General features: G+C 34.9%; 1 long non-coding RNA gene, 2 other non-coding genes and 2 pseudogenes across 3 annotated transcripts; 2 read left to right on the plus strand and 3 right to left on the minus strand.

Annotated features, from left to right (window-relative positions):
• Positions 1-799: 799 nt before the first annotated feature.
• Positions 800-27,194, minus strand: LOC138188795 (uncharacterized). The gene is made up of 3 exons (XR_011175685.1): positions 26,782-27,194; positions 14,033-14,180; positions 800-1,021 (listed from the first exon to the last, which is right to left on the minus strand). It is a non-coding gene; the product is annotated as an uncharacterized LOC138188795 (long non-coding RNA).
• On the plus strand, positions 2,569-2,687 carry LOC138188918 (5S ribosomal RNA). Its single transcript, XR_011175757.1, has one exon. It is a non-coding gene; the product is annotated as a 5S ribosomal RNA (ribosomal RNA).
• On the minus strand, positions 11,260-11,379 carry LOC138188922 (uncharacterized; annotated as a pseudogene).
• LOC138188930 (5S ribosomal RNA) lies at positions 15,741-15,859 on the plus strand. Its single transcript, XR_011175758.1, has one exon. It is a non-coding gene; the product is annotated as a 5S ribosomal RNA (ribosomal RNA).
• On the minus strand, positions 24,434-24,553 carry LOC138188923 (uncharacterized; annotated as a pseudogene).
• Positions 27,195-27,833: the final 639 nt, after the last annotated feature.

Genomic DNA, 27,833 nt, shown 5'->3' on the forward strand with positions numbered 1-27,833 from the left:
AAGAAAGTAGAGCAGTAAGAACAAAGAGACCCGGAGACCGCAGCAGGGTTAAAAAGAACATGAATTTAATTTCTAAATATTTTGGATTCTTGCATCCTGATATTAACCTTCTCCTTAATCTATTTTCATCGTTAAGAAACATTTGAAACACTATTTACAATACAAAGATAAAATACTTTATTTTATATACCACATTGTGAAAATAAAGATAGTTTATTTTTTACTACATATTCAAAATATTTTATTCGTACTGTAGACCAACAACTACTTAAAATAGTATTTAAAAGGAATATTCAGAAATAGAAATAACTTTTAATTATATAAATATCTAACTCATCGGTTTCGTCAGTCTCTGTAAAATACTATTTCCAATCAATTTTACAGTCTCTCACACCAGTAGTGACAAATTTAACCGTTAAAATGAAAAAAGTATCGTAATCAATATTGAAGTAGTCGAGTAATAATGATCTTTCAATGTTTCGAAAATCATATAGAGTAAATAGAAAAATAATTATTTGCTGATAATATTGCTGATAAAATTTACGAGGGAGAGTAGTAATGACTCAATGCGCGAAGAACAATTGACGAAGTTAAAACTCGGAAAAAAAAAAAAATAACAAACAATGAGAAAGTTTCAAATTGTTTTCGACGATTAAGACGAAATTTAGGAATACTTACTGCGGACGATTATGCGATACGAAGCAACTGAAGCGAATGCCGCGACGCGATGTACGACGGAACGAATGCGACTGAATTATCGTACGACGATACGAATGAGTAACGATACACACGCGCGTGTCGATGCTGCTCGCATTTGAAAGACTCCCGCACGAGACGGTTTACTAATCGTTCGCTCACTAAAATGATACTTACCTTCGCGTATGCTTCGAGATACTGTTCACAATTGAAGATTTCGCACTGGACTGTCCACTGATCGTCACGCCTGATGGAACGACTCTGTCTCCACCAACGCTTGCAGCCATGTCCACGAATGCTTCAAGATATTGACTCATCGACGAAGCTAGCACAGAAAAGTATCACTGGTTGTTACGACTCACGAAATGATTTCACCTGCACGAGCGCTTGAAGAGCGCTAAGAGATTGAAACGGTTCTTTAGTCCACGTTTAGAGATTCGAACGCAAGGAAACTGACTCGCTGCTACATGTACACGATTGAACGACTCGAACGAGACTGCCGATACCGTTGTTAGGCTCCAACAACGCTCGAAACGGAGGACCTCAAATACGCACGCTGATTGGTTTTGAAGAAAATCGTCACGCGGCATATTCGCCAGCAAGATGGCGTTTACTGCGTGCATACGTTCCAAGTGCGGGGGAGAATCCTTCGTTGAAAGAGCGTTACCTGGATGAATGCGAGGCATCGATGCAAGTAGGTAAGCGTTAAAATCCCTCAATTATCCTTACAAGAAACTCGTAGCATAGGAAATAAGAAATACTGCTAGGAACGTTGAAGGGAATCGTTTTAGCTATTGGAGTACCCTTCTAAAATAGCGCCTTGACTGCGAAGGCGAGCTACAACGAGCTACAACGAGCTACAACGAGCTACATACTATCCGAAATAAACAATCTAAAGTACAACTATTCTTACGATAAAAAGAGAAGATAGGCAAATAAAATAAAAAAAAAAAAAAAAAAAGAAAAAAATATGTCTAAAAAGACTCAGCTAGCATGTTCCCACAGACAAATCAAATTTTTAGGTAAAAAGAATCTAACTGTATCCCTTCTTTCAAACTGCCTCCAGAGAAAGCTCCCCTCCTCCAAGATGCAGGTATAGCGATACAGAACATCAATAAAAACATGGAGTCTAGTTATTTCATGACATGTAAAACAACGGAAAAACTATAGGTTATCGGCACTCACTTTTCCAAAACACACACACACACACACACACACACACACACACACACACACACACACACACACACACACACACACACACACACAACGATCACCTGGGTCGAGAATAATTAAACAGAATTATTATCTCCGAAACAAATAAACTGAAAAATAAAATAGAGCGAGACATATCGCTAAATAAGACAGTCTTCATATTCTCCAATGAAAACACCTCGGATAACCTCAAACAACCAGACACAGAAATAAACTACTTTACAAATTATAACCATCTAAAAATCATTGCCTCTAAATTAAACAATAAAAAATCATCCGCTTTCGACGACGTCCCGAACATTTTGCTCAAACGGTTAACCAACAAAATAAAATGATATTACACAGTGCTCTTTAATAATATTAGCAGCCATCACAAAAGAAAAGAAAATAAAGACCGCTTCTCACACTCAAACCTGCGATATATAAGTCTCCTTTTGAACAAAAAATAACGTAATCCTAAAAAAAGAAAAATCAATTCGGCTCCCTTAACAAACAATTTTTAATAATCTATAATCGAAGCATCGAGAAAGAGAAATGTTTTGGTATTACGCGACCATTATCATGCATCGTATCATTCTCATTTTGGCACACACCTATGTTCCTTTAAACATTCTATTTTTTGACCATGGAAAACAAATAAGAAAACTATTGATTTCAGCCAACGCTCATACCGCGCTGAGTGCACTCGTTCTCGTCCGATCACGAAAGTTAAGCAGCGCCGGGCACGGATAGTACTTGGATGGGTGACCGCCTGGGAACTCCGTGTGGTGTTGGCTTTTTCTTTTTATTTTCCCAATATTTTTTACTTTTCATGACAATGCGTTTTTAATAATCTATAATCGAAGCATCGAGAAAGAGAAATGTTTTGGTCGAACTCTTACAGCTCAGCAAACCGGAAAACTACTATATAATAGCAGGCGACTTTAACGCAAAACATACAAGCTGGAAAAACGAAGTAAACAACACGAGAGGCAACTTCATTAGAAACTGGCTAGACAATAAAAGCATTCACTTCAAAACAATCTTATACAGCTCCGAGCTACCCTCTTACCCAAAAGGAGGCTCATACCTGGACATATGCTTAGCAGATGCGCGACTAAAATTTCAAAACCTACGTCCTTAAAACCTTAGCCTATGACAGTGACCATAACGCCCTAGTATTTCACATAAAAAAGAATTCATCGGACCTCCTAACACTGGAAACACAGACCGAGGCACCCAGGTACAATTACAAAAAGACAGACTGGAAAAAATTCCAAAACATACTCGAACAGAACTGCGACCTAAAGATCTACAACAACGCCAATCTAACTAACAGTCAAATCGACTCATTCCTAGACGAAATAGAAAAACATACACAAATCGCTCTCCAAAAATCCGTGCCAATCGTAAAACAAGAAAATTCATGCAAGCCCTATATCAACAACAAAATAAAAGAACTACAACGAGACAAAAGCTACATACTCTCCAAAGTAAACAATATAAAATTCAACTATTCTTATGACAAAAGAGAAGAATTAGAATTTCTAAAGTACCTTCTATACGAAATAAAAACACAACTGAAACAAGAATTCGCAAGCTCCATAAACCATCACTGGACAAACAAAATAAAAAACATCTCCAAAAACGACACAGCCAACATGTTTCCACAAATAAATCAAATCTTCAGGCCAAAAGGACAAAACCCCATCCCACCTCTCAAATTGCCCGCAGAAAAAGCTTCCCTCATCCAAGAAGCAGGTTTAACGATACGCAACACCACCAGAGACACCGAGGGTAACTTCATAATAACCAAATCAACAGAAAAACTAGACATTATCGGCACCCACTTTTCCAAAACACACACACAAAACGAACACATGGGCCGTGAACAACTAAACAGAATTATCACTGCCGAAACATACAAACTCAGAAACGAAATGGAACAAGACATAACGCTAAACAAAACAGTCAGCACATTCTCAAACGAAAACACCGCAGACAACCCCAAACAACCGGAACCAGAAATAAACTACTTCACAAACTACAATCAACTAAACAAAATATTCTCCAAACTAAACAACAAAAAATCCTCCGGCTTCGACGGCATCCCAAACATCCTACTCAAGCACCTACCGAACAAAATAAAATGGTACTACACAGTACTCTTCAACAATGCACTAAACAACACATATTTCCCCAAAAAATGGAAAAAAGCCAAACTGATAGCGATAACAAAAAAAGATAAAGACGGCTCATCACCCGCAAACCTACGACCCATAAGTCTCCTCCCCAACATAAGCAAGGTATTTGAAATAACCATAAACAACCCCCTCACCTCCTTCTGCTCAAAAAATGACATAATCCCAGAAAATCAATTTGGCTTCCGACACAAACACTCCACAATTCACGCAATAAACAAACTTACGTCGAACATCTGCTGGGCGCTAAACGCAAAACAACGAGTAGCCGCCTGCCTAATAGACCTCGAAAAAGCCTTCGACACAGTCTGGATCCCAGGTCTCATATACAAATTAATCAAGAAAAATTTTCCCAAATACCTAATTAAAATAGTTTGGGACATGATCACAAGCAGAACATTCGTAATGACTGAAGGATCACACACATCCAGCAAAGAATTCTCCATAAAAAACGGTCTGCAACAAGGCACAGTAAACTCCCCGCTACTTTTCAATATTTACAATAGTGATTTACTAAACCTCTTTAATCTCAATACATCCACCCATAAACGCTCCATAGCCTTCGCAGATGACCTAATCATCTACGTAACAGGCCGCAAATCCAAAACAATAAAAATGGGAACTGCAAGAACTTTTTGAGAAAATTAACGATTGTTACAACACATGGAAACTAAAAACCAACACAAGCAAATGCGAAACCATACTGTTTAGACCCAAGTCAAGCGAAATCGGTCCAATAGGAAGGGAACACTGCAGAAAATTTCAGCTAAGGGAAAAAGCAAACGAAGGGGAGCTCATACCGCATAAAAACTGCGTAAAATACCTAGGTATAAACATAGACGATAAATTAAACTATAAGCAGCACATCCAAAGCCAGTAAAGCATTCTGGAGAACAAAAAGATTATTCTACTCCAAACATCTCAACAGTCAAGTAAAAATCCTGTGCTATCATGCACTATCAGATGCTATCAGACCGATGATAACCTACGGCTGCCCAATCTGGTACAACATATCAGCCTCCCAAATGGAAAAAATTCGCAGATTCGGAAGAAAATGCATCAGAGCTTGCATTGAGTACTTACAGATCCGAACACAGCGGATTCAAAAAATATGTGAAAAACAAAACAGTCTATGACCTAGCCAACATTCACCGCATAGACTGTCACATCTTAAAATTAATAAGAAACCACTTCGCGCAAGCTGCAAAGATACAAGATAATAGAATTTCTAGTGCGCGTATAGCCTAAACATGGAAACTTTGCGGAAACTGGAAAAATTCATGGAATTGGAAACCTTGTACTTTTATAATGAATGTTCTAAAAACATTTCAATATTTAACTGTGAAATCTAGAAAACGGTTGTTCTTGCAATATCTGTGGATTAATCCGTAAATGTTTAATTTAATCTGTAAAGTGAAATTTTTATCTGTAAAACCTATAAAACGGTTGTTCTTAGAACATCTGATATTTAATTCTTTAGATTTACGAAATGGATATTAGTAAAATATTGGAAATATGACGACGTTAAGAATATTCGTAGGACTTTCGGGAGAGATGTTCCGAGAATTTCAGTTATTAAGAAAATTTAAGTTTCAAGAACATCTGTAAGACTTAAGATGTGGACGTTGCTAGGACATGCAAAACTTAAGTCTCGCGAACATCTTGGGAATGTTCACAATGGATATAGGATGTTCGGATATAAACTTGACATATTACTACCAGAGCGTATCAGAAAAATAGAAAAATGACTGCAAGATAAAAGCAAACCCCAGTCAATTTAACCACATTACATTTACGGAACCACCTAAAAACGGAAAAACGGAAACCACCTAATATCCGATTGAATGGCACGCACATAACAAACAACAAACAAAGCAAGTTAAATACTAGGGACTCCACTTAGGCTCATAACTCACATGAAAGCAACAGACTAAATCAGTTATAGATAAAATAAAAAAAGAAGAAAAAAGAAAAGAAAAAAAGAAGACAGATGTACTGGCTAACTAGTCGAAACTCTAAACTCAGCATAGAAAATAAATTGAAAATATCGAAAACCAGGATAATAAGGTAAATAAACCAGAATCGCTTCTAGAAAATACTCAGAACAGTAGTGAACGCCCCATGGAATATCATGGGGCGAGGATATACGCAAGACCTAAAAATACCAATGGTCAAAGAAGAAATCGGCAAGTACTTAAAAAAAATACAACTAAAGAACGGCAACACATCCAAACTCATAGAAAGAAGACCGAAAAGAAAACACCCCACTGATCTCGCTACAGAAATAAAATAGTCAAACTGGAAGATGGTATATCCTGCTAGGGGTAGCCATCCACGTGTTATTTTACCAATAAAGCATCACCCTGTATATGATATAGTGTATGTATATAGGATTTCTGAAAATATAACTTATATGTAAGTTATTATTACAAAAATCTTTTTCTATCAACTGAAAATTTCTTATTATTGCAGTTTTCCAACCGAAGACAATTTAGTATTGATCTACAGCCAAATAATGCTAGAACAACATCTGATGAATCCTATCAACAAATTTAACTTAGCGTTGACAAAAATTGCAGAATCATTATTAAACGCAGCATTGTACTGTCACCACAAAATTTCAACAACATTCCTACCAACAGCAGTCAAATTTCATTACGTATTTAATCTACGTGATCTCTGAAACATCTTTCAAGTAAAATTCATTTCAACAAAGCAAGTAATTAAAATGACAAAAGCTTAATTAAAATTAATATGCTTTTTTGCGTAAAGTGTTTGCAAACTGGTGGCGGTATCTCCGAGTAAATGAAAATTAAAGACTCTTCGAACATGTGTGTACTTGACTACGTCGTAAACTGGGTGGGTGGATGCGAATCGCGTTTATTTGATATAAAAAGGGTTTACTCTTTCTTTAAGGTTTGCACACGGTGAGACTGATCCGACTGGAAATCATTTGATCAGATTGTACGTTCACGAAGCAACAAATTCTACCAAATGTCCAAATTGGACAAATTCTGAATGTAAAGAATTAAATAAAAAAAAAAAAAAAACGAAGCAACAAGAGTGTATTCGGATAAGTTAATCAGTGCTGAAGATGAGAAATAGCCTTTCAGCAATTGCTGAAGGAGTCGCTTCGCAAAGATATTTCTGTAAGTTTAAAAAAGTCAGTAGTCAGGCTATAATTATTATAAGTAAAAGAGAAGTAAATAGGTCGTATAGGTTGTTACGTATATTCTTAATTTAATTTTTGATAACGATAAATTTAATAATATCATTTATTATCGCAGGAAATGGACGAAAATATTGTGTTTGCTGGACCAACATATATACAATGTATTGTCATTTTGCGGAAGGAATCGGTGAACCAAACTATATGCCAATAAAAGATTGGCAACAATTGACGAAGTTACTGGATGAAGCTCTGGTTAATTATAACGAACTGGTAATAAGAATTTATATTTAATATATAAATTATATAATATATTATATAAAAAAATATAAATAATATTCAATAATATTCAGTTTTGTCAAATGTTAGAATAAAGCAAATCATAGTCATTGTAAAAATAAACATTCGAAATTATGACAAACAAAATAATGTCACGTTCAGATGAGAAAGACAGTTTCTTATTCCGTTTGCTACAAGGTTCAATTAATATAGGTTAAATTTAGATCTTTTCTTATCGATAATATAAAACATACTTGCTAATTTCGACATATAGATTACACGCTATACATAAACAATATTTACATACGATATTTCGGTACACGAAACATTGTTTTCCACGCAACTTTTTTTTGCTTGCACTCTTCGATTGTAAAAATAGATAACATAAGAACTTGTTTTATATTGTATATAGCAGTACTATTAAAATTTAATGTCTTAATATTAATTTCTAATTCGTGAGTAAGAACCGTGAGTAAGAATTCGTGAGTAAATAAAACACATTTTTATCTGCAGTTCAAATATATGTTTCTTGAATTGAAAATTAATTGATAAAACAAGTTGATAAAACAAAAGCTATATTTATTCTGATTGGAATATTCGAATTTTTTATATATGTTACTATTTCTTTTTTCTAATCGAATATATATATTTTTTACCCCCGAGTAGGTAGCGGCAATGAATGAATGTTTTATTCGAAGATGCTATGTACCAGATTTTGTCAAATAAGTCGTATTCTGCAGTCACCAAGTCAAATCTCTTTCTAACCTTGCGTCTTTCATCGCAGGCTTAGAGGCACTTCTGCAATAATTATTTATAAAATTCCCATAACACCATGCAATTCTAACTTCCTTATCCTTATCTTTAAGAAGAGTTGAGTACCTGTGCGAATTTTCTATAAAAATCACCACACCCTTTCAGACACGAAAAGGTGAAGCATTTACCTATTATGAAAGAAATGTAAAAAGTGAACAATTAACAAAGTAATAGAACAATAAAGGCAATTATACGTCTAGAAAATTTCAACGAGCTAAAAATATATTATCAAGATCAAAATTCTAAACAACGTTCTTCTATACACATAATCGCCGCTCAGTCTTCGTTTCCGAGATATTTAGAAAACATTTCAATTAAATCTAGTTTTCGTTACATTTCATTCTGGCACATGGGTGGTCATAGTTTTACACATCCCGACCTAAATTTGACTTATTGATGCTAATTATCCTCGATATAAGTAGAAAAAGATAAATCAATGAGTTATAGGTTAGATTTAGATTAATATTCGGCCGTGCTGCTGAAGGCCGTGAGGCTACTGGTAACGCTACTATGACTTAATTCTTATTTCATGCGATTTTTTAAGTGTATTTTCGGTGAATTTCTGCTATTTGAAGAATGTGACATAGATGGAGAATAAAAATTAACTGTGAACTTTCATGGATCAAATTTTTTTTAATTAGTTTCAAATTAATATCTACACGTACACATAACGTGTAAGCAATCTCTTTGCATAAAAATTAATCAAAGTCCTTGACATTTTAGGTGTTTCAGATACAATTACGAACAGGTTATTCGATGACTGATTTAAGAGGCGATTTATTTAAGATTTATATTTGAAATCTGGATTGAAAGGAATCGGAATAACTTTCGTGATGATGACTATCGCCGATGAAAAATTTCTGGTACATATAAACGATATGCTCGATTTTGGCGAAATCTCCGAATTATTCGCCGATGATGATTATATGTAAACAAAATACTTTCAATGCAATATTTGGATCGCGATCTATTCCTGTTATGCAAATTATTTTTTCTTCGCGGTAATGACACTTATAACTATAACTATTATGCATTGGCAATCAATCTTACAAAATTTCGTTACGGCGCACTCCTTTGTACAAAAATATAATTTTATATTTATGCTCTTTCCATATAGTTCATTATGAATTATATATAACATATAAAAAGACAATCAAATATTTTCCGTATTAACTTTTGCATAACTGAGTATATCGACCCCATAAAAAGTTCAACCATTTTAGAATTCAACAATTCTTTGTCCTTGAATTTCAAGGTCAGATTTTTTTATTCCATTGTATAGTATTCGTCACGAGGGACAGATCGTGCGTGTGTGCGTGCGTTCTGTTTCTTCTTTTCATAGTTCCTTTTAATTGGTTAATTATATATACAATATATATATATATATATATATATATATATAATCGTGATTTACAACTAGCAGGTCATGCCATCTCTAATAACAAGGGATACCTTTAAAAAACGGAAAAATGACGGGAACAATGTCATTTGTTCAAAATATAGAAGAGTATACTTGCTTACATAATTATGTTCTATCTGAAAATGCAAGAAAAGATATAACAGAGAAGTCATAGCGTGAATTAGCAAATAAGATAAAATGGCCCGGTCAATGATATAGTTTCTTATTATTAGTTTTTAACAGAATAACTCCGTTGTCCGTTGTCACAAAGATCTTTGCATTGATTCTTATTATATTTCCATATAGGTTAGGCATATTACTATATATTGATTGTTTACTTGTTTCAAGTTTTACTATATTTATATATATTTGCTTATTAAAATTCTTTCATCAGGACTGACATGTTCGCGCATATTGGTATTTTCTTTTTGAATCAATCATCCAACAAATTGCATTAAATTTTGATATATATTCTCACTAACGCTGTGCATTGTTCCCTGAGCCTACTTTTGTAATGTCAATCTCTTTATTTTCGTAACTTTCATTCACAAAATGAAAGTGAACTTCAATGTACTTAGACAATTTTTTAGACAAAGCGGACAATGTCATTTTACATTTTCCACTTCATTTTCGCCACGCGCAGGGAATCATCGTCCATCGGTTTGTATCACAATTTTCGGCACATGTTGTATCTTTGCATTCTTTCAAACGACATTACGTATCTATAATACTTGTACATTCTCCAATTCCGAATATTGAATACATATAACATTATCGGAAAATATAAACAAAGCAATATATAAGTAAGCGTGTATACGAGAATGATACAACGTATGGTGATAATCGTTTAATGCTAAAAAGATATTTTCTCCATGTATACGACACCATAGCTTATTAACACTTAGCCAACCGCGCCCGCACAGGCTAACAACCTATACGCTGTCCACCGTGCATTTTTCCAAGTAAGGAGGACTAATATTCGCTAATACTTGAAAAACAAAGAAGTCTAAAATTTATTTAAGTGGTCTATTATATGTTGCGGTAATGATTTTGTTTAACGATTTCACATACTCTTTATACGAAATATCAAATTAAAAGTATAAAAAGATATAGGTAAAATTAAAAACATTAAAGATGACTAAAGATAAATGACACGATTTGAACGCGGAGTTAAAAATTCATAATGCATTTTAATATTTTTTTTACAGTGTGGTATTGTTCGACTATAACTTTACTTAGTCACAACTGATAGTGTAACTTTTTCATTAATTTTAAGACCACCAAATTGGCCTATTTTATTACATATTGCGCTTTATAAAAGCAGAAAAAGAGTCGCAATTAATTGGGAACAATTCCCGGTAAACAATAATTGATAACAACAACAAAAGAAAATGCGTTGCTAAAGTCAAAAAAGGAAGATCTCCCCGCGTTCAGTCACTCAACGATGTTCTTCGCAAAGGGGAGATCCGATGGTTCGGATGGCTAAGTGTTAAGAAAAGTGTAAAAACAGCCAACACCACACGGAGTTCCCAGGCGGTCAACCCATCCAAGTACTAACCGTGCCCATCGCTGCTTGACTTTCGTGATCAAACGAGAACGAGTACTTTCAACGCGGTATGAGCGTTAGCTGTAGTAATCAGTTTTGTTATTTCATGTTATCGAATAGACAAAATATTTAATAAAAACGTACGTGTATGTACGAGGATAAATGGTATTTTAGACGTGCATACAGATTTATACAATTTTTCCTGGCTTCGTTTCCCAAACAATGGATTGTGAAGTTCCGTCATGTAGGTACGCGTATACTTAAAAAGTAGCCGAGTCAAGTGGACGGAACTTCATAATTGATTTTCTGGAAAATCAGGCCCTTTCGACCTGCACCATCATAATACTCTAATTTTCTCGCCTATTTCAATTTTCAAACTATTTAGTTTCACTGGACTGCGTATAACTACCAACAGCAAAATACTAACATTCACGGACGATCAAATAAAAAAAGAAATTTGAGGTGAAAAATAAGAAAAGAAACTTTATTTTTCTCACAACAATCCACTTTACAATTTGACTTTCGATCGGATCCGATTACTTTCTTTTGTCATCCCTCAACATCCCCACCGTCCATGCATTTGCTAGGCGTTCGCGACCGTTGCCACGTGCTCTTTCTTCTAGAACCTTCGGTGGAAGGACCGTTGGGATGTTGATGGTTCATTAGGCACTTCAACGATATACATTGTCGCTGAATGGCCGTCACATCTTTATCTCCATCGTCAGTCCATCGGATTTGAAGTATGCCGGTCGTGACACCTTCGACGTAACACAAACACTCTAATCCAGAAACAGCAGTCATATTACTACCAGAGCGTATCAGAAAAATAGAAAAATGACTGCAAGATAAAAGCAAACCCCAGTCAATTAAACCACATTACATTTATAATACGAAAACGGAAACCACCTAATATCCGATTGAATGGCACGCACATAACAAACAACAAACAAAGCAAGTTAAATACTAGGGACTCCACTTAGGCTCATAACTCACACGAAAGCAACATACTAAATCAATTATAGACAAAAGACGGATAAAAAGGAGACAGATGTACTGGCAAACTAGTCGAAACTCTAAACTCAGCATAGAAAATAAATTGAAAATATCGAAAACCAGGATAATAAGGTAAATACACCAGAATCGCTTCTAGAAAATACTCAGAACAGTAGTCAACGCCCCATGGAATATCAGAAACGAGGATATACGCAAGACCTAAAAATACCAATGGTCAAAGAAGAAATCGGCAAGTACTCGAAAAAAAAAAGAAAGAAAGAAAAAAATTGTAAAGTACAAATCAAATAAATAAAAAAAAAAAAAAAAAAAAAAAAAAAAATAAGAAAAAGAAATGGATTGCATGTTTGCCAATAAAGTAAGTATTAGTAATCAAACCGATGAAAGCATTGAATAATGCTTGTTACTTGCGAATACCGATACTTAACTCTGCTACGGTCTTCCATTCAACTAAATTATATAATAATATGAAGTTTGAAGAAGAAAGTTATCTTTGCATACAAAGATTCGTTTTTGTTTATTTTATCTTCTAACTAAGGACCGGGCAAATGTAGAAGTACGTTACTATATCCTTCATAATAACTTTCATTGCAAAGAACCGGTACATTCTATTATCGCAAACAAAATTTTGGCATTAGTGAAATTTTTACAAACTCTTATTTTCTCTTTGAAATGTTCCAATGTATTTATAACACTCTCTGCTATTTTTGTTGCAGCTTTCCTACGCGGGCCATATTACCGTCTTATAATATAATTTTGTATCAGTGTTTTTCTCAAATATGTCGGTTTCAAGAGTCGGATAAAATTTTGCTCTATACGTTCAAAAGAATACAGAAGTTCTTCGAGAAAGAAAGAAAGTAGAGCAGTAAGAACAAAGAGACCCGGAGACCGCAGCAGGGTTAAAAAGAACATGAATTTAATTTCTAAATATTTTGGATTCTTGCATCCTGATATTAACCTTCTCCTTAATCTATTTTCATCGTTAAGAAACATTTGAAACACTATTTACAATACAAAGATAAAATACTTTATTTTATATACCACATTGTGAAAATAAAGATAGTTTATTTTTTACTACATATTCAAAATATTTTATTCGTACTGTAGACCAACAACTACTTAAAATAGTATTTAAAAGGAATATTCAGAAATAGAAATAACTTTTAATTATATAAATATCTAACTCATCGGTTTCGTCAGTCTCTGTAAAATACTATTTCCAATCAATTTTACAGTCTCTCACACCAGTAGTGACAAATTTAACCGTTAAAATGAAAAAAGTATCGTAATCAATATTGAAGTAGTCGAGTAATAATGATCTTTCAATGTTTCGAAAATCATATAGAGTAAATAGAAAAATAATTATTTGCTGATAATATTGCTGATAAAATTTACGAGGGAGAGTAGTAATGACTCAATGCGCGAAGAACAATTGACGAAGTTAAAACTCGGAAAAAAAAAAAAATAACAAACAATGAGAAAGTTTCAAATTGTTTTCGACGATTAAGACGAAATTTAGGAATACTTACTGCGGACGATTATGCGATACGAAGCAACTGAAGCGAATGCCGCGACGCGATGTACGACGGAACGAATGCGACTGAATTATCGTACGACGATACGAATGAGTAACGATACACACGCGCGTGTCGATGCTGCTCGCATTTGAAAGACTCCCGCACGAGACGGTTTACTAATCGTTCGCTCACTAAAATGATACTTACCTTCGCGTATGCTTCGAGATACTGTTCACAATTGAAGATTTCGCACTGGACTGTCCACTGATCGTCACGCCTGATGGAACGACTCTGTCTCCACCAACGCTTGCAGCCATGTCCACGAATGCTTCAAGATATTGACTCATCGACGAAGCTAGCACAGAAAAGTATCACTGGTTGTTACGACTCACGAAATGATTTCACCTGCACGAGCGCTTGAAGAGCGCTAAGAGATTGAAACGGTTCTTTAGTCCACGTTTAGAGATTCGAACGCAAGGAAACTGACTCGCTGCTACATGTACACGATTGAACGACTCGAACGAGACTGCCGATACCGTTGTTAGGCTCCAACAACGCTCGAAACGGAGGACCTCAAATACGCACGCTGATTGGTTTTGAAGAAAATCGTCACGCGGCATATTCGCCAGCAAGATGGCGTTTACTGCGTGCATACGTTCCAAGTGCGGGGGAGAATCCTTCGTTGAAAGAGCGTTACCTGGATGAATGCGAGGCATCGATGCAAGTAGGTAAGCGTTAAAATCCCTCAATTATCCTTACAAGAAACTCGTAGCATAGGAAATAAGAAATACTGCTAGGAACGTTGAAGGGAATCGTTTTAGCTATTGGAGTACCCTTCTAAAATAGCGCCTTGACTGCGAAGGCGAGCTACAACGAGCTACAACGAGCTACAACGAGCTACATACTATCCGAAATAAACAATCTAAAGTACAACTATTCTTACGATAAAAAGAGAAGATAGGCAAATAAAATAAAAAAAAAAAAAAAAAAAGAAAAAAATATGTCTAAAAAGACTCAGCTAGCATGTTCCCACAGACAAATCAAATTTTTAGGTAAAAAGAATCTAACTGTATCCCTTCTTTCAAACTGCCTCCAGAGAAAGCTCCCCTCCTCCAAGATGCAGGTATAGCGATACAGAACATCAATAAAAACATGGAGTCTAGTTATTTCATGACATGTAAAACAACGGAAAAACTATAGGTTATCGGCACTCACTTTTCCACACACACACACACACACACACACACACACACACACACACACACACACACACACACACACACACACACACACACACACACACACACACACAACGATCACCTGGGTCGAGAATAATTAAACAGAATTATTATCTCCGAAACAAATAAACTGAAAAATAAAATAGAGCGAGACATATCGCTAAATAAGACAGTCTTCATATTCTCCAATGAAAACACCTCGGATAACCTCAAACAACCAGACACAGAAATAAACTACTTTACAAATTATAACCATCTAAAAATCATTGCCTCTAAATTAAACAATAAAAAATCATCCGCTTTCGACGACGTCCCGAACATTTTGCTCAAACGGTTAACCAACAAAATAAAATGATATTACACAGTGCTCTTTAATAATATTAGCAGCCATCACAAAAGAAAAGAAAATAAAGACCGCTTCTCACACTCAAACCTGCGATATATAAGTCTCCTTTTGAACAAAAAATAACGTAATCCTAAAAAAAGAAAAATCAATTCGGCTCCCTTAACAAACAATTTTTAATAATCTATAATCGAAGCATCGAGAAAGAGAAATGTTTTGGTATTACGCGACCATTATCATGCATCGTATCATTCTCATTTTGGCACACACCTATGTTCCTTTAAACATTCTATTTTTTGACCATGGAAAACAAATAAGAAAACTATTGATTTCAGCCAACGCTCATACCGCGCTGAGTGCACTCGTTCTCGTCCGATCACGAAAGTTAAGCAGCGCCGGGCACGGATAGTACTTGGATGGGTGACCGCCTGGGAACTCCGTGTGGTGTTGGCTTTTTCTTTTTATTTTCCCAATATTTTTTACTTTTCATGACAATGCGTTTTTAATAATCTATAATCGAAGCATCGAGAAAGAGAAATGTTTTGGTCGAACTCTTACAGCTCAGCAAACCGGAAAACTACTATATAATAGCAGGCGACTTTAACGCAAAACATACAAGCTGGAAAAACGAAGTAAACAACACGAGAGGCAACTTCATTAGAAACTGGCTAGACAATAAAAGCATTCACTTCAAAACAATCTTATACAGCTCCGAGCTACCCTCTTACCCAAAAGGAGGCTCATACCTGGACATATGCTTAGCAGATGCGCGACTAAAATTTCAAAACCTACGTCCTTAAAACCTTAGCCTATGACAGTGACCATAACGCCCTAGTATTTCACATAAAAAAGAATTCATCGGACCTCCTAACACTGGAAACACAGACCGAGGCACCCAGGTACAATTACAAAAAGACAGACTGGAAAAAATTCCAAAACATACTCGAACAGAACTGCGACCTAAAGATCTACAACAACGCCAATCTAACTAACAGTCAAATCGACTCATTCCTAGACGAAATAGAAAAACATACACAAATCGCTCTCCAAAAATCCGTGCCAATCGTAAAACAAGAAAATTCATGCAAGCCCTATATCAACAACAAAATAAAAGAACTACAACGAGACAAAAGCTACATACTCTCCAAAGTAAACAATATAAAATTCAACTATTCTTATGACAAAAGAGAAGAATTAGAATTTCTAAAGTACCTTCTATACGAAATAAAAACACAACTGAAACAAGAATTCGCAAGCTCCATAAACCATCACTGGACAAACAAAATAAAAAACATCTCCAAAAACGACACAGCCAACATGTTTCCACAAATAAATCAAATCTTCAGGCCAAAAGGACAAAACCCCATCCCACCTCTCAAATTGCCCGCAGAAAAAGCTTCCCTCATCCAAGAAGCAGGTTTAACGATACGCAACACCACCAGAGACACCGAGGGTAACTTCATAATAACCAAATCAACAGAAAAACTAGACATTATCGGCACCCACTTTTCCAAAACACACACACAAAACGAACACATGGGCCGTGAACAACTAAACAGAATTATCACTGCCGAAACATACAAACTCAGAAACGAAATGGAACAAGACATAACGCTAAACAAAACAGTCAGCACATTCTCAAACGAAAACACCGCAGACAACCCCAAACAACCGGAACCAGAAATAAACTACTTCACAAACTACAATCAACTAAACAAAATATTCTCCAAACTAAACAACAAAAAATCCTCCGGCTTCGACGGCATCCCAAACATCCTACTCAAGCACCTACCGAACAAAATAAAATGGTACTACACAGTACTCTTCAACAATGCACTAAACAACACATATTTCCCCAAAAAATGGAAAAAAGCCAAACTGATAGCGATAACAAAAAAAGATAAAGACGGCTCATCACCCGCAAACCTACGACCCATAAGTCTCCTCCCCAACATAAGCAAGGTATTTGAAATAACCATAAACAACCCCCTCACCTCCTTCTGCTCAAAAAATGATATAATCCCAGAAAATCAATTTGGCTTCCGACACAAACACTCCACAATTCACGCAATAAACAAACTTACGTCGAACATCTGCTGGGCGCTAAACGCAAAACAACGAGTAGCCGCCTGCCTAATAGACCTCGAAAAAGCCTTCGACACAGTCTGGATCCCAGGTCTCATATACAAATTAATCAAGAAAAATTTTCCCAAATACCTAATTAAAATAGTTTGGGACATGATCACAAGCAGAACATTCGTAATGACTGAAGGATCACACACATCCAGCAAAGAATTCTCCATAAAAAACGGTCTGCAACAAGGCACAGTAAACTCCCCGCTACTTTTCAATATTTACAATAGTGATTTACTAAACCTCTTTAATCTCAATACATCCACCCATAAACGCTCCATAGCCTTCGCAGATGACCTAATCATCTACGTAACAGGCCGCAAATCCAAAACAATAAAAATGGGAACTGCAAGAACTTTTTGAGAAAATTAACGATTGTTACAACACATGGAAACTAAAAACCAACACAAGCAAATGCGAAACCATACTGTTTAGACCCAAGTCAAGCGAAATCGGTCCAATAGGAAGGGAACACTGCAGAAAATTTCAGCTAAGGGAAAAAGCAAACGAAGGGGAGCTCATACCGCATAAAAACTGCGTAAAATACCTAGGTATAAACATAGACGATAAATTAAACTATAAGCAGCACATCCAAAGCCAGTAAAGCATTCTGGAGAACAAAAAGATTATTCTACTCCAAACATCTCAACAGTCAAGTAAAAATCCTGTGCTATCATGCACTATCAGATGCTATCAGACCGATGATAACCTACGGCTGCCCAATCTGGTACAACATATCAGCCTCCCAAATGGAAAAAATTCGCAGATTCGGAAGAAAATGCATCAGAGCTTGCATTGAGTACTTACAGATCCGAACACAGCGGATTCAAAAAATATGTGAAAAACAAAACAGTCTATGACCTAGCCAACATTCACCGCATAGACTGTCACATCTTAAAATTAATAAGAAACCACTTCGCGCAAGCTGCAAAGATACAAGATAATAGAATTTCTAGTGCGCGTATAGCCTAAACATGGAAACTTTGCGGAAACTGGAAAAATTCATGGAATTGGAAACCTTGTACTTTTATAATGAATGTTCTAAAAACATTTCAATATTTAACTGTGAAATCTAGAAAACGGTTGTTCTTGCAATATCTGTGGATTAATCCGTAAATGTTTAATTTAATCTGTAAAGTGAAATTTTTATCTGTAAAACCTATAAAACGGTTGTTCTTAGAACATCTGATATTTAATTCTTTAGATTTACGAAATGGATATTAGTAAAATATTGGAAATATGACGACGTTAAGAATATTCGTAGGACTTTCGGGAGAGATGTTCCGAGAATTTCAGTTATTAAGAAAATTTAAGTTTCAAGAACATCTGTAAGACTTAAGATGTGGACGTTGCTAGGACATGCAAAACTTAAGTCTCGCGAACATCTTGGGAATGTTCACAATGGATATAGGATGTTCGGATATAAACTTGACATATTACTACCAGAGCGTATCAGAAAAATAGAAAAATGACTGCAAGATAAAAGCAAACCCCAGTCAATTTAACCACATTACATTTACGGAACCACCTAAAAACGGAAAAACGGAAACCACCTAATATCCGATTGAATGGCACGCACATAACAAACAACAAACAAAGCAAGTTAAATACTAGGGACTCCACTTAGGCTCATAACTCACATGAAAGCAACAGACTAAATCAGTTATAGATAAAATAAAAAAAGAAGAAAAAAGAAAAGAAAAAAAGAAGACAGATGTACTGGCTAACTAGTCGAAACTCTAAACTCAGCATAGAAAATAAATTGAAAATATCGAAAACCAGGATAATAAGGTAAATAAACCAGAATCGCTTCTAGAAAATACTCAGAACAGTAGTGAACGCCCCATGGAATATCATGGGGCGAGGATATACGCAAGACCTAAAAATACCAATGGTCAAAGAAGAAATCGGCAAGTACTTAAAAAAAATACAACTAAAGAACGGCAACACATCCAAACTCATAGAAAGAAGACCGAAAAGAAAACACCCCACTGATCTCGCTACAGAAATAAAATAGTCAAACTGGAAGATGGTATATCCTGCTAGGGGTAGCCATCCACGTGTTATTTTACCAATAAAGCATCACCCTGTATATGATATAGTGTATGTATATAGGATTTCTGAAAATATAACTTATATGTAAGTTATTATTACAAAAATCTTTTTCTATCAACTGAAAATTTCTTATTATTGCAGTTTTCCAACCGAAGACAATTTAGTATTGATCTACAGCCAAATAATGCTAGAACAACATCTGATGAATCCTATCAACAAATTTAACTTAGCGTTGACAAAAATTGCAGAATCATTATTAAACGCAGCATTGTACTGTCACCACAAAATTTCAACAACATTCCTACCAACAGCAGTCAAATTTCATTACGTATTTAATCTACGTGATCTCTGAAACATCTTTCAAGTAAAATTCATTTCAACAAAGCAAGTAATTAAAATGACAAAAGCTTAATTAAAATTAATATGCTTTTTTGCGTAAAGTGTTTGCAAACTGGTGGCGGTATCTCCGAGTAAATGAAAATTAAAGACTCTTCGAACATGTGTGTACTTGACTACGTCGTAAACTGGGTGGGTGGATGCGAATCGCGTTTATTTGATATAAAAAGGGTTTACTCTTTCTTTAAGGTTTGCACACGGTGAGACTGATCCGACTGGAAATCATTTGATCAGATTGTACGTTCACGAAGCAACAAATTCTACCAAATGTCCAAATTGGACAAATTCTGAATGTAAAGAATTAAATAAAAAAAAAAAAAAAACGAAGCAACAAGAGTGTATTCGGATAAGTTAATCAGTGCTGAAGATGAGAAATAGCCTTTCAGCAATTGCTGAAGGAGTCGCTTCGCAAAGATATTTCTGTAAGTTTAAAAAAGTCAGTAGTCAGGCTATAATTATTATAAGTAAAAGAGAAGTAAATAGGTCGTATAGGTTGTTACGTATATTCTTAATTTAATTTTTGATAACGATAAATTTAATAATATCATTTATTATCGCAGGAAATGGACGAAAATATTGTGTTTGCTGGACCAACATATATACAATGTATTGTCATTTTGCGGAAGGAATCGGTGAACCAAACTATATGCCAATAAAAGATTGGCAACAATTGACGAAGTTACTGGATGAAGCTCTGGTTAATTATAACGAACTGGTAATAAGAATTTATATTTAATATATAAATTATATAATATATTATATAAAAAAATATAAATAATATTCAATAATATTCAGTTTTGTCAAATGTTAGAATAAAGCAAATCATAGTCATTGTAAAAATAAACATTCGAAATTATGACAAACAAAATAATGTCACGTTCAGATGAGAAAGACAGTTTCTTATTCCGTTTGCTACAAGGTTCAATTAATATAGGTTAAATTTAGATCTTTTCTTATCGATAATATAAAACATACTTGCTAATTTCGACATATAGATTACACGCTATACATAAACAATATTTACATACGATATTTCGGTACACGAAACATTGTTTTCCACGCAACTTTTTTTTGCTTGCACTCTTCGATTGTAAAAATAGATAACATAAGAACTTGTTTTATATTGTATATAGCAGTACTATTAAAATTTAATGTCTTAATATTAATTTCTAATTCGTGAGTAAGAACCGTGAGTAAGAATTCGTGAGTAAATAAAACACATTTTTATCTGCAGTTCAAATATATGTTTCTTGAATTGAAAATTAATTGATAAAACAAGTTGATAAAACAAAAGCTATATTTATTCTGATTGGAATATTCGAATTTTTTATATATGTTACTATTTCTTTTTTCTAATCGAATATATATATTTTTTACCCCCGAGTAGGTAGCGGCAATGAATGAATGTTTTATTCGAAGATGCTATGTACCAGATTTTGTCAAATAAGTCGTATTCTGCAGTCACCAAGTCAAATCTCTTTCTAACCTTGCGTCTTTCATCGCAGGCTTAGAGGCACTTCTGCAATAATTATTTATAAAATTCCCATAACACCATGCAATTCTAACTTCCTTATCCTTATCTTTAAGAAGAGTTGAGTACCTGTGCGAATTTTCTATAAAAATCACCACACCCTTTCAGACACGAAAAGGTGAAGCATTTACCTATTATGAAAGAAATGTAAAAAGTGAACAATTAACAAAGTAATAGAACAATAAAGGCAATTATACGTCTAGAAAATTTCAACGAGCTAAAAATATATTATCAAGATCAAAATTCTAAACAACGTTCTTCTATACACATAATCGCCGCTCAGTCTTCGTTTCCGAGATATTTAGAAAACATTTCAATTAAATCTAGTTTTCGTTACATTTCATTCTGGCACATGGGTGGTCATAGTTTTACACATCCCGACCTAAATTTGACTTATTGATGCTAATTATCCTCGATATAAGTAGAAAAAGATAAATCAATGAGTTATAGGTTAGATTTAGATTAATATTCGGCCGTGCTGCTGAAGGCCGTGAGGCTACTGGTAACGCTACTATGACTTAATTCTTATTTCATGCGATTTTTTAAGTGTATTTTCGGTGAATTTCTGCTATTTGAAGAATGTGACATAGATGGAGAATAAAAATTAACTGTGAACTTTCATGGATCAAATTTTTTTTAATTAGTTTCAAATTAATATCTACACGTACACATAACGTGTAAGCAATCTCTTTGCATAAAAATTAATCAAAGTCCTTGACATTTTAGGTGTTTCAGATACAATTACGAACAGGTTATTCGATGACTGATTTAAGAGGCGATTTATTTAAGATTTATATTTGAAATCTGGATTGAAAGGAATCGGAATAACTTTCGTGATGATGACTATCGCCGATGAAAAATTTCTGGTACATATAAACGATATGCTCGATTTTGGCGAAATCTCCGAATTATTCGCCGATGATGATTATATGTAAACAAAATACTTTCAATGCAATATTTGGATCGCGATCTATTCCTGTTATGCAAATTATTTTTTCTTCGCGGTAATGACACTTATAACTATAACTATTATGCATTGGCAATCAATCTTACAAAATTTCGTTACGGCGCACTCCTTTGTACAAAAATATAATTTTATATTTATGCTCTTTCCATATAGTTCATTATGAATTATATATAACATATAAAAAGACAATCAAATATTTTCCGTATTAACTTTTGCATAACTGAGTATATCGACCCCATAAAAAGTTCAACCATTTTAGAATTCAACAATTCTTTGTCCTTGAATTTCAAGGTCAGATTTTTTTATTCCATTGTATAGTATTCGTCACGAGGGACAGATCGTGCGTGTGTGCGTGCGTTCTGTTTCTTCTTTTCATAGTTCCTTTTAATTGGTTAATTATATATACAATATATATATATATATATATATATATATATATAATCGTGATTTACAACTAGCAGGTCATGCCATCTCTAATAACAAGGGATACCTTTAAAAAACGGAAAAATGACGGGAACAATGTCATTTGTTCAAAATATAGAAGAGTATACTTGCTTACATAATTATGTTCTATCTGAAAATGCAAGAAAAGATATAACAGAGAAGTCATAGCGTGAATTAGCAAATAAGATAAAATGGCCCGGTCAATGATATAGTTTCTTATTATTAGTTTTTAACAGAATAACTCCGTTGTCCGTTGTCACAAAGATCTTTGCATTGATTCTTATTATATTTCCATATAGGTTAGGCATATTACTATATATTGATTGTTTACTTGTTTCAAGTTTTACTATATTTATATATATTTGCTTATTAAAATTCTTTCATCAGGACTGACATGTTCGCGCATATTGGTATTTTCTTTTTGAATCAATCATCCAACAAATTGCATTAAATTTTGATATATATTCTCACTAACGCTGTGCATTGTTCCCTGAGCCTACTTTTGTAATGTCAATCTCTTTATTTTCGTAACTTTCATTCACAAAATGAAAGTGAACTTCAATGTACTTAGACAATTTTTTAGACAAAGCGGACAATGTCATTTTACATTTTCCACTTCATTTTCGCCACGCGCAGGGAATCATCGTCCATCGGTTTGTATCACAATTTTCGGCACATGTTGTATCTTTGCATTCTTTCAAACGACATTACGTATCTATAATACTTGTACATTCTCCAATTCCGAATATTGAATACATATAACATTATCGGAAAATATAAACAAAGCAATATATAAGTAAGCGTGTATACGAGAATGATACAACGTATGGTGATAATCGTTTAATGCTAAAAAGATATTTTCTCCATGTATACGACACCATAGCTTATTAACACTTAGCCAACCGCGCCCGCACAGGCTAACAACCTATACGCTGTCCACCGTGCATTTTTCCAAGTAAGGAGGACTAATATTCGCTAATACTTGAAAAACAAAGAAGTCTAAAATTTATTTAAGTGGTCTATTATATGTTGCGGTAATGATTTTGTTTAACGATTTCACATACTCTTTATACGAAATATCAAATTAAAAGTATAAAAAGATATAGGTAAAATTAAAAACATTAAAGATGACTAAAGATAAATGACACGATTTGAACGCGGAGTTAAAAATTCATAATGCATTTTAATATTTTTTTTACAGTGTGGTATTGTTCGACTATAACTTTACTTAGTCACAACTGATAGTGTAACTTTTTCATTAATTTTAAGACCACCAAATTGGCCTATTTTATTACATATTGCGCTTTATAAAAGCAGAAAAAGAGTCGCAATTAATTGGGAACAATTCCCGGTAAACAATAATTGATAACAACAACAAAAGAAAATGCGTTGCTAAAGTCAAAAAAGGAAGATCTCCCCGCGTTCAGTCACTCAACGATGTTCTTCGCAAAGGGGAGATCCGATGGTTCGGATGGCTAAGTGTTAAGAAAAGTGTAAAAACAGCCAACACCACACGGAGTTCCCAGGCGGTCAACCCATCCAAGTACTAACCGTGCCCATCGCTGCTTGACTTTCGTGATCAAACGAGAACGAGTACTTTCAACGCGGTATGAGCGTTAGCTGTAGTAATCAGTTTTGTTATTTCATGTTATCGAATAGACAAAATATTTAATAAAAACGTACGTGTATGTACGAGGATAAATGGTATTTTAGACGTGCATACAGATTTATACAATTTTTCCTGGCTTCGTTTCCCAAACAATGGATTGTGAAGTTCCGTCATGTAGGTACGCGTATACTTAAAAAGTAGCCGAGTCAAGTGGACGGAACTTCATAATTGATTTTCTGGAAAATCAGGCCCTTTCGACCTGCACCATCATAATACTCTAATTTTCTCGCCTATTTCAATTTTCAAACTATTTAGTTTCACTGGACTGCGTATAACTACCAACAGCAAAATACTAACATTCACGGACGATCAAATAAAAAAAGAAATTTGAGGTGAAAAATAAGAAAAGAAACTTTATTTTTCTCACAACAATCCACTTTACAATTTGACTTTCGATCGGATCCGATTACTTTCTTTTGTCATCCCTCAACATCCCCACCGTCCATGCATTTGCTAGGCGTTCGCGACCGTTGCCACGTGCTCTTTCTTCTAGAACCTTCGGTGGAAGGACCGTTGGGATGTTGATGGTTCATTAGGCACTTCAACGATATACATTGTCGCTGAATGGCCGCCACATCTTTATCTCCATCGTCAGTCCATCGGATTTGAAGTATGCCGGTCGTGACACCTTCGACGTAACACAAACACTCTAATCCAGAAACAGCAGTCATATTACTACCAGAGCGTATCAGAAAAATAGAAAAATGACTGCAAGATAAAAGCAAACCCCAGTCAATTAAACCACATTACATTTATAATACGAAAACGGAAACCACCTAATATCCGATTGAATGGCACGCACATAACAAACAACAAACAAAGCAAGTTAAATACTAGGGACTCCACTTAGGCTCATAACTCACACGAAAGCAACATACTAAATCAATTATAGACAAAAGACGGATAAAAAGGAGACAGATGTACTGGCAAACTAGTCGAAACTCTAAACTCAGCATAGAAAATAAATTGAAAATATCGAAAACCAGGATAATAAGGTAAATACACCAGAATCGCTTCTAGAAAATACTCAGAACAGTAGTCAACGCCCCATGGAATATCAGAAACGAGGATATACGCAAGACCTAAAAATACCAATGTTTTTTTACAAACTCTTATTTTCTCTTTGAAATGTTCCAATGTATTTATAACACTCTCTGCTATTTTTGTTGCAGCTTTCCTACGCGGGCCATATTACCGTCTTATAATATAATTTTGTATCAGTGTTTTTCTCAAATATGTCGGTTTCAAGAGTCGGATAAAATTTTGCTCTATACGTTCAAAAGAATACAGAAGTTCTTCGAGAAAGAAAGAAAGTAGAGCAGTAAGAACAAAGAGACCCGGAGACCGCAGCAGGGTTAAAAAGAACATGAATTTAATTTCTAAATATTTTGGATTCTTGCATCCTGATATTAACCTTCTCCTTAATCTATTTTCATCGTTAAGAAACATTTGAAACACTATTTACAATACAAAGATAAAATACTTTATTTTATATACCACATTGTGAAAATAAAGATAGTTTATTTTTTACTACATATTCAAAATATTTTATTCGTACTGTAGACCAACAACTACTTAAAATAGTATTTAAAAGGAATATTCAGAAATAGAAATAACTTTTAATTATATAAATATCTAACTCATCGGTTTCGTCAGTCTCTGTAAAATACTATTTCCAATCAATTTTACAGTCTCTCACACCAGTAGTGACAAATTTAACCGTTAAAATGAAAAAAGTATCGTAATCAATATTGAAGTAGTCGAGTAATAATGATCTTTCAATGTTTCGAAAATCATATAGAGTAAATAGAAAAATAATTATTTGCTGATAATATTGCTGATAAAATTTACGAGGGAGAGTAGTAATGACTCAATGCGCGAAGAACAATTGACGAAGTTAAAACTCGGAAAAAAAAAAAAATAACAAACAATGAGAAAGTTTCAAATTGTTTTCGACGATTAAGACGAAATTTAGGAATACTTACTGCGGACGATTATGCGATACGAAGCAACTGAAGCGAATGCCGCGACGCGATGTACGACGGAACGAATGCGACTGAATTATCGTACGACGATACGAATGAGTAACGATACACACGCGCGTGTCGATGCTGCTCGCATTTGAAAGACTCCCGCACGAGACGGTTTACTAATCGTTCGCTCACTAAAATGATACTTACCTTCGCGTATGCTTCGAGATACTGTTCACAATTGAAGATTTCGCACTGGACTGTCCACTGATCGTCACGCCTGATGGAACGACTCTGTCTCCACCAACGCTTGCAGCCATGTCCACGAATGCTTCAAGATATTGACTCATCGACGAAGCTAGCACAGAAAAGTATCACTGGTTGTTACGACTCACGAAATGATTTCACCTGCACGAGCGCTTGAAGAGCGCTAAGAGATTGAAACGGTTCTTTAGTCCACGTTTAGAGATTCGAACGCAAGGAAACTGACTCGCTGCTACATGTACACGATTGAACGACTCGAACGAGACTGCCGATACCGTTGTTAGGCTCCAACAACGCTCGAAACGGAGGACCTCAAATACGCACGCTGATTGGTTTTGAAGAAAATCGTCACGCGGCATATTCGCCAGCAAGATGGCGTTTACTGCGTGCATACGTTCCAAGTGCGGGGGAGAATCCTTCGTTGAAAGAGCGTTACCTGGATGAATGCGAGGCATCGATGCAAGTAGGTAAGCGTTAAAATCCCTCAATTATCCTTACAAGAAACTCGTAGCATAGGAAATAAGAAATACTGCTAGGAACGTTGAAGGGAATCGTTTTAGCTATTGGAGTACCCTTCTAAAATAGCGCCTTGACTGCGAAGGCGAGCTACAACGAGCTACAACGAGCTACAACGAGCTACATACTATCCGAAATAAACAATCTAAAGTACAACTATTCTTACGATAAAAAGAGAAGATAGGCAAATAAAATAAAAAAAAAAAAAAAAAAAGAAAAAAATATGTCTAAAAAGACTCAGCTAGCATGTTCCCACAGACAAATCAAATTTTTAGGTAAAAAGAATCTAACTGTATCCCTTCTTTCAAACTGCCTCCAGAGAAAGCTCCCCTCCTCCAAGATGCAGGTATAGCGATACAGAACATCAATAAAAACATGGAGTCTAGTTATTTCATGACATGTAAAACAACGGAAAAACTATAGGTTATCGGCACTCACTTTTCCAAAACACACACACACACACACACACACACACACACACA

Source organism: Bombus flavifrons, chromosome 17 (genome assembly GCF_040668555.2).
Source record: "Bombus flavifrons isolate JBK064 chromosome 17, iyBomFlav1_principal, whole genome shotgun sequence".
Lineage (NCBI taxonomy): Eukaryota > Metazoa > Arthropoda > Insecta > Hymenoptera > Apidae > Bombus > Bombus flavifrons.